The sequence below is a fragment of the Cornus florida genome, unplaced genomic scaffold (assembly GCF_030987335.1).
Source record: "Cornus florida cultivar Cherokee Brave unplaced genomic scaffold, ASM3098733v1 CherokeeBrave_3.0.0_Hap2_Chr07, whole genome shotgun sequence".
Taxonomy (NCBI): Eukaryota; Viridiplantae; Streptophyta; class Magnoliopsida; order Cornales; family Cornaceae; genus Cornus; species Cornus florida.
In genome coordinates, this window is record NW_026775577.1 from 75302151 (window position 1) to 75311346 (window position 9196).

The following is a 9196-nucleotide window of genomic DNA, read 5'->3' on the forward strand; positions in this document are numbered from 1 at the left end:
CATAAGATCAAGATGATGTGGACAAATGTAAGTATGATATCAATCTTTTGAAAAATTTACTTCTAAATGGCATCCATAAGGCATATAAGGAGTATTAAACTCTCAAGTCAAGCAATTGTTAAATTTTAAGTATCATGGTCCTCAAAAGATCAAAATCATAGCTATGCTCACAAATTATACCATATACATAGAAAATAAGTGCGACATGCCAAAATATGCTAACACACCCCCAAACTTAATATGTGCATTGTCCTCAATGTACAAAGATGGCAATAGATAGTGGAAAGAGTATAACAAATGGGTGTAACAAATAACACCTAGCAATAGAAGCTTAACATTGGAAGGCGCACCCCCAAACTTAGATTCCAAAAACCTATCTGAAAATGGTCACACTAGCAACTGTCAAAGCATATGCATCGATAATCTAAATAAGAGATGGAATGGAGAACTGGGATAAATCCATAGCATATGGCAATATAAAGCGCAGAATATCCAAAACCAAAATCAATAATGTTAAAATCCCAAAAATCCATGTATGCCAATAAATGCAAAACCAATATCCAAAACTATATGTATCAATGCAGTGCAAAATAATATCCAAAACTAATGTAAAGATAATAAAACAATGCAAATATCCCAAAAATATCAGTGTAGCAAAAATGTATCGGATCATGGAATAAGTAACAGAAAGAGAGAATGGTAGAATCATGGTGAAGCATCCGACGCAAGCATATCGATAATGATCTGTAGCATATCTGACATCTCTCGGCTCTGTCGAGTGAGAGACATCTGAATGTCTGTCCTCAAATCTGAAATGTCTCTCCTCGCATCTGTTATAGCCCTCGCCAGATCGTCAGATCACCTGGCTAAGTTATCATGCTGCCTCGCAAAATCATCATGCCACCCCGTCATGTCAGCTTTGAAAGAAGTAAAATCTAAATGAAGCTAAGTCAGGTTAGCTCTGTGGCTGGAATTTGAATTGGCATGATGGGAGCGAGTGTCGGCCTGGGGCATCTGCTCCATAGGTGGGACATATGAGGGGCCGACCTGCTGAGATGGATGGGGAGGAAGAGGTGGACCCTGCTGCAACGTGGATGTGGAAATAGTAGTATGCTGCCTCTGTCTAGGTCTAAATGAAAAAGGTGATCCCTGAGATCCCTCGTCTGCCTTTTCCTCTGCTCTCTGTTGAGCTCGCTGCCTCTTTTGCTTTCTATTATTCTATTATTTAAGCAAGCATTGTAAGTATTGGTCCACAGTTTTTTATCATACACCCTTTTCTCTCTCTACTCTGTAGGCTCTGTAATCTCAGCTGGGTCAAAGGAATAGCCCTGGTCGATCAATATCTGTGTGATAAGATGGCCGAATGGTAAAGGCCAAGTATTAACTCTAGAATTGTGCTTGAAGATAAGATTGTCCCAATACTTATGAATAATCTCCCAGATAAGAGCAGGAATAGATATCTACCAGCCCTGGCTCAAACTATAAAGAGCCTTTAGAATCCCCTCCCACCTCTGTGTACTGTGGCCTGAAGGAAAGGCATTAAGATGCAGCACAGAATCCAAGAACCAATAGTGGGGATCAATATCAACCCGGACTGCATATATATTGCCTAAATAGGCAGCCTATGGAAAAAGTGTAGCAATCATAGTCATCTCAGCAGGGTAAGCTGGAATGATCGGGTAAAGTGGATCCTCAGAGTTAGCGACCACTGGTGAGAGATGGGGACATCTGCAAGCGGCAGCAATGGCAGGAATAGAAATATCAATGTCCTGACCATTTATGGTCGTGTGCATCAGTTTGCGGTCATCCTTATCCATCTGGAGGTGCTGAAAAAATAGAGCAACCAACAGGGGATAAACTATAGTGTCTGTTGGAGTTATGATAACATGCCCCTACGGGTGAGCTCTGCAAATGACCACTCTGTTCGCTCTAACCCGATAAATAGCTCTCTGTTAAATCTGAATTCTGGCTCTAATTTCTTGCCGGAGAAATAGGGAGTAGGCACTGCCCTGACAATGGGGCCCTGAGCATCCATATAAGATGGCCCTGAAGATGTGGATGCAAATGTAGTAGCCTCAGATGATGAAGAAGATTCCTCTTATGGAGATGGAGGATGCGGCTACTCTCTTTCAGGCAAGAGTCTTTTACCTACGTTGCATCTGCAAAAGCAACATGTACAAGTTAGTGCACAGGTATAAAATGAGGTAAGCATCTGATAAGAAAACACAAAGCATGCCTAAATCAAGTAGAAACAAAAAATAGACATATAGGGTCATGCTTGTGCAAGAAGTGATCAAGAAAGCTTCAATAATATCATTCAACATGCTTCAACCAAAATAGAATAGATCATAGCACAATAAGCAATCTCAGATACACAAAACAATGCAATGATAACATAGAGGCCAGAAAAGTCACTTTTGGAAGCATTTAAGCAAAAATGGGATCAAAATGACAAGTATAGGATCTGATGTGCATAAAGGATGTAACGTGTGTTCACAAACCTAAAACTCAAGAAGATTTTACAATTTCATGGTAAGTAGACCCTAGGATGACATCGTATCAATTCTTAAGCAAGAATGTCTACAAATTCAACATTTAAGACTAATGGAACAAGTAGGACAACATGAAGAATATAATCATGGCAACTGTCTACCTAGAACTCAAGAAACATGTATATCATGAAATAAAGACTTAAGTGAATTACACGGCTGCAAAACACTTCAATCCTAGGCATGTTATGATACACAAGTTCAAAAATGAATCCTGGACATGGTATGCAACTATATGGCATGTATCTGAATGATGCACAAATAATAGAGTCAAACTCCAATCACAAAAATATCATATACTCCATTTCAACAAAATCAACATCCTATGATCACTCATGGCTCGTGACCCCTTCTAAGTAATATATAAGCAGAAAATTAATCGCTTATGGCTCGCGACCCCCTTTAAAGCTAAAATGAAGCAAAGAATGGTCAAAGACTGAGAATAACAAGAAACTTACCCCTTTTGAGTCAAAATCATCACCGACAAAGAACCTCGATCTCAAGCCCTTATTAGCTTCCAAAAATGGATCACAAGTATATATAATCAAGCAAATGGCATTTTAAAGATCAACTTTGTAAATTCAAGACAACATACCCCCAAACTTACTTCAAATGGCATTTTGAAATTCAAATTAAGCTCACAAGTGATTACTAAGGCCAAAGAATAACAATGACATCCAAACATGCATTTTGAACTCTAAACATTCATTTCCCTCCCCAAAACTTATTCAAAGATCAATGCCACAGAGATTTATTCAAAAGAAACACAAACTTTCAAAACCATTAATGTGACAAAAGTGTGTTCAAAATGTGTATAAACAAGCAACAAGTTTCAAATTATTCCAAAATGCACACAATTATTCAAAGAAGATCACATTTGACAATTTTCAAGTTTATCAAGCAACATTAGACCCCTTTGACTTCAAAAAGTTTAGTTTAGAAGGTCAATTCAACACATCTTTCAAGAAAGTTCAAAATCATGTCAATTTGGGTTAAAGGACATCAAACTTATACCCTAGCATGGCAAGAATCAAGAATTGAGAACAAACAAGTTTAATAGTACTTAGCACATGCATTTGGATGGAAAGAAAACAAACGGAACAAGTTTCAACTCATTTAAGGGCATTTTGGTCAACTTTGGAAATTTCAAAACTTTTGGGTCAAATTTGGAATTTTTGAAAACTTTGGGATCCAAAACATTCACATGCATTGTAGATAAGCATCATTACAAGAATCATGCATTGAATATTCAACAAAGGAAGGAATTAAACAACTCGACTTCTCATTTTCAAAACAAAGTTCAAAAATTCCTTCTTACATTTTGGAAACCAAAAAGTTTGTTCAAAAAGTCATTTTAAGCATTCAAGAATCATTTTGCCAAAACAATGCACTTTAACCATGAGCAATCAACAAATTAAGATAAAAAAACTTACAAAGAGATTCCATTTGAAACACATTTATGCATTTTAACTTGACTTTGCATTTTCAAGATTCAAAAACACAAGTTTCAAACTCAAGTCATATTTTCATGCATTTAAGACAACTTAGAAATAAATGGCATCCATGCATTTTCACATTAAGCAAAAGAAATCAAATCGAGGACATGCTCACCAATATTCAACTTTTGATGCCATTTTGCAACTCCTAAAATTTTCAAGATATTTGTCAAGTTCTAAAATTTTCCATTTCAATTCAATTCTTTCAAAGCAATTCCACTTTGACAATCATGCTTCCATTTCAAATTACAAAGCAACCATTCCAATTTTATGACATTGAATTCCAAATTCCATTCACAAATTAAGATCTCAAAACAACTTTCCAAAAATTTTTATTTTTCAACTCAATTCAAAAAATTTAACTTAAAATTTCTTTTCCAATTCCCATTTCAATTTAAATCCACAAATAACCAAGTGCATTAGGGATTTTAAAACCACAATCCAAGTTCATTTTTGAAAAAATTCGGCATTAGTTCCTCTTAAAAATTTGCATACCACAAAATATTCTTTCAACAAAGGCAACATAGCATGCATATATGGAATCAAAATTAAACTTTAAACATTCATAAATCAACCAATTTAAAGTCCCAAACTCCATAGAGACACAGCCCACAACACAATCCATATTTAAGCCCATCCTCCTTCAAAAATCTATACACTTCCCCAACTACATCAAACTCCATTCACAGCATCAACAAAATATCATCTACAAAATTCCCAACTTCAATTCACAACTTACAGTCCCAAACTCTATCAAATGTCCAACCTCCATCAAACAATATCACTGTAAAGTCCCAAATCTATTTCAGTCTCATTCCAATTCAAGTAAAAAAAAAATTATTTTTTGATTTCCAATTTTTTTGATTTTTTCAATTCCAGTTTCTATAATTGAACACATATATATATACAAACATATATTCAAAGGAAAATAAAACTAAAATTGAAAAATGTAAAAAATAAAAGAAAATTAATTATTAAAATCGAAACAAAAAAAAAAAAAACATGTTCACATACCCGACTCAAAAATGAGAAGAGGAGACGGAGAGAGAGAGATTCGGGATGAATCCAAAAATTTCCGGCCAACATTGGCCGGAAGTGATGATCAGAGCCCCGCCGGAATTTGCAGAAAACTCGCCAGAATCTAATCGGCTTCTCCTTGGCCTAAATCGGCCGGAGAAATAGGGAGAACTCCGAGAATGAAAGGAATTCGAGAGATTGGAGAGAAGAAAGAGCTTGGCCGTAAGCCAAAAGCTCGCCTGAAATGATGGTGGACGGTGGCGCTTGGGATGCCTTGGGCTTCGCCAGAAATGAAAGAGACGAAGGTGGGTTTTTGATGTTCACCGAACCGAGAGGGAGAGGTTGGGTGGAGGGTTTGAGAGAAGATAAGAGTTTGAGAGTTTGTGAGAGTGTTTGAGAGGGATGAGAATCGGGAAGAGAGAAAGAGAGGGAGGCCGAGAGTTAGAGAGGAAGAGAGAGAAAGAGAAAAGAAAGAAAAGAAAAAGAAAAAGAGAAAGAAAAAGAGGAGAGAGTATTTTTAAGGTTGGGAAGGCCAACGACCAAATTAATTTTCTCCAAATTTGAAAGACTTAATCTCGATCGATCGAACACTTACTTCGATTCATCGAAGGAGAGAATTGAAAGAATTATGGGTCAAGTTCGATCAATCAAAAAATTTCTCAATCGATCAAAACAACTTTAATTGATTAAATGGGATATGAAAAGATTGATTTAAGAACTTCGATTGATCGAAAGTTACTTCTTCGATCGATCGAAAAGGTGAGATCTTGAGAGCAATTTTTAAGGCAAAATGGGCCTTTGCAAAATTCGATCGATCAAAGAGGGGTCTTCGATCGATCGAAGATGACATTGAAAGTGATGAAAATACTGAAAACTGCCCGGAAACTTGAATGATCAACTCAGAACATATCTAGACAATGCAGAAAAGAACAAAAGAAGAAATGAGGGAAGAATAAGGTTGGAAAACCCTATGAAGTACTAGTGTTTAACGTCTCTAGCAAGACGTTGGGCTCTTTTAGCCCAGATCAAAAATCTTGTTAGACATCCCATTCTCAACGAGGTGAATTGAACTTCGAACCCTACCCAACAAATCATTCCCTAAGGAAATTGTTAGATTTGATTCAAGTAAACTTGATGGCTTTTGATCAAAGAAACTTTTAGGCTTCTATGCCCTTTCAACATTGGAATTCAAGACGACATCTTTCGAAGATTGATTCGAAGGCAAAACATTTTATTTTTCAACACATGGAGATAACTCATTTTTGTCAATTTTGTTTTCAAAACTTTTTTCCACAACAAAAATCTCTTCATGCTTGTCCATTGAATTAGGGTTTGGATTAAATATATTCAATTTCACCTTCATGTGGCCAAAAGAAAGCTTCATTATCCCCGTCCTATAATTAATGTTAGCATTGGCGGTAGCCAAGAAAGGACGGCCAAAGGATAACCGGGTTTTGGCTTTTTGGATTGGGAACCGGCTCCGTGTCAATGACTACAAAATCAGACGGGAAGAAGAATTTATCAATCTTGATCAAAACATCCTCAATTATACCCTGGGGCTTTTTGATAGATCGGTCGGCTAGTTACAAAACTACCGACGTTGGCTTTAAATTGCCCAAACTCAATTGGACCTATACCGAGTATGGAAGAAGATTCATGCTCACCCCTAAATCCAAAAGAGCTTGATTAATGACATGGTCACCTATGGTGCAAGATGTAGTGGGTGAACCAGGGTCTTTGAATTTGGAAAGAGTGTTGTGTTGCAAAATAGAGCTCACTTGCTTGGTAAGGACAACTTTCCTTGGTGCTTGACTTTTGTTCTTTTTCTTTAGAGTGCACAAATCTTTTAAGAATTTGGCATAAGCCGGAATTTGTCTAATGGCATCTAAGAGAAGAAGATTTATTTTAAGTTGCCGAAACACATCAATAATTTCATTCACCTTACCTTATTGCCTTTCAAAAGATGTGGTCGCTTTGAAAACATCCAAAAATTGAGCCTTTGGCTCAAAAGATGGGGTCCTTTTTATTAAATGAAAGAGGAATATAATGTGAAACGGGACGGGTGTCAACACTAGGTTGCACCGGTTCACTCTCTTCATTAGAAACATCAACTTGGTTATCAATCACCCTTTCACTTCTCAAAGTGGTCACCGCATTAACTTGCTCAAGTGAAGGACCTTCTGTCAGGAAAGTTGTCTCCACTACTAATTGTTGCTTAAGTAGGGGATTAAGAGGCATTTTTACTTTTTCTCTCGCATTCAATATGTTAGCTATTTGCCCAACTTGGATCTCTAGCTTGGCAATTGATTGTAAGTGAGAATGAAGCAATTGAGTATTCGCTTCCAAAGTACCTAAAGCCGATAGAACTTTTTCTTCGAAAGCAGGACTTCTAGGATGACTTTGAGAATCAGATGGTTGATTGGGACCTTGAGAATTTGAAAATTGGCTCACATTGGGAGCTTGATAAGGCAGACGATAGCCTTAAGAATTTTGGCCTTACAAGTTGGATGGAACATACTTCCCTTGAAAACCACCTTGGGGAGGATTTGAACCTTCCCCTTGGCTTTTCCAAGAGAAATTGGGGTGATTTCTCCACCCGAGATTGTAATGATTGCCATAGGGATTATTCCTTTGATTCACAAATGCAGCATTGACTTGTTCATGATGCTTATTATGCATATGTCCTTGGTGACAATTGGAAGTAATATGTAACACACTTGAACATGTAATGCAAGACTCACTAAAATGATGATGATGAAGGGAGGAATACACTTGATGAGCCGAATTTTGATTGATAAAAAATTGATTAAACCTTTGAGTTAAAGACTTCACCTCAGCAACTATGTCACTAGAATTTTCCAATTGATATAAGCTTGAATTCTTTCTTCTTCCTATATTCACATTTCTACCATTTCTAGAAGACAATGTTTGATGCATTGAGTTTTCACTCATGCTTTCATACAATCTCCACACATCATCCTCATGCTTATCCAAATAAGACCCTCCCATTGAAGCAGTAACCATGCCTTTATGGGTATCCAACAAACTTTTATAGAAATGTTGGATGATATGCCACTTAAGAATGTCATGATGAGGACATTTCCTAAGTAAATCATTCAACCGTTCCCATGCCTCATGTAACATCTCCCCATCCCCTTGTGAAAACTCACGAATTGAAGTTCGCATGACATTGGTTTTGAAAATGGGATAATACTTTCTCAAAAACTCTTGTTGCATTTCCGCCCAAGAAGTTATGGAAAGAGATCTCAAATTATTGAACCAATACTTTGCCTTATCTTTTAGGGTAAATGGAAAGAGTTTCAACCTTAAAACTTCTTCCGGCATGTCCATATACTTTACGGTGGAACAAACTTCAAGAAATTCATTTAAATGCTTGTTCCTCATTGGTTAGCCCAAAATAATTCGGGAGCATTTGTATGGTTTGTGGCTTAATTTCATAATGATGTGCTCTAAATGGAGGAAGTTGAATGCATATAGGTGCATTATACTCATTCGGCACATAGTGATCTTTTAAAGCCATGGGAGGATTTGCAATTGGTGGCTCTACATGAGCTTCATTATTAGCTTGGATAATAGGTGGTGGAGGTGGCATAAAGAATGGCCTTGACATTCTAATTGGAACTTGGCCTTGTGGTTGAAGAGTAAAAGGTCTAGGCAACCTAAAAGAACGTGCATATTATCATGTTGTTGCACATTAGGATGGAGTATGCCTTATTAGTCTACATGACCAAGGTCTTCAATATGATCATCCATTGATGCAATGGATTCACTTGAATTGCCCCTACTCCTTGGATTACGCACAATTGACTCAAGATTAAGGTTCAATGGAACAAGAGGGCGGTTTAAAGACCTACGACCATGCATGCACAATATAAGTCAACACAAACAACAAATAGCAAATACTTCTCCTCCACCACACAAATCAATCAACAACAAGCCTCCACATACATTGATCCCATACTCCCATGCTTTTCAACAAATGCAAGAAAGTAAGTTGCCTCTGCACGAGCCGATGATCAATAATGAAATAAAATTGCCTCCACACGGGCCGATGATTTAAACTAAGCAAGAGGGGTTTAGAAACGCTCACAAAGGTCCTTAAGAAACTTCAAG

The 9196-nt window shown here is 37.1% G+C and overlaps 1 long non-coding RNA gene and 1 pseudogene across 1 annotated transcript; one reads left to right on the plus strand and one right to left on the minus strand.

Annotated features, from left to right (window-relative positions):
• Window positions 1–557: 557 nt before the first annotated feature.
• Window positions 558–5648, minus strand: LOC132267312 (uncharacterized). The gene is made up of 2 exons (XR_009468975.1): window positions 5060–5648; window positions 558–2159 (listed from the first exon to the last, which is right to left on the minus strand). It is a non-coding gene; the product is annotated as an uncharacterized LOC132267312 (long non-coding RNA).
• Window positions 5649–8144: 2496 nt separating this feature from the next.
• Window positions 8145–8243, plus strand: LOC132267763 (small nucleolar RNA R71; annotated as a pseudogene).
• Window positions 8244–9196: the final 953 nt, after the last annotated feature.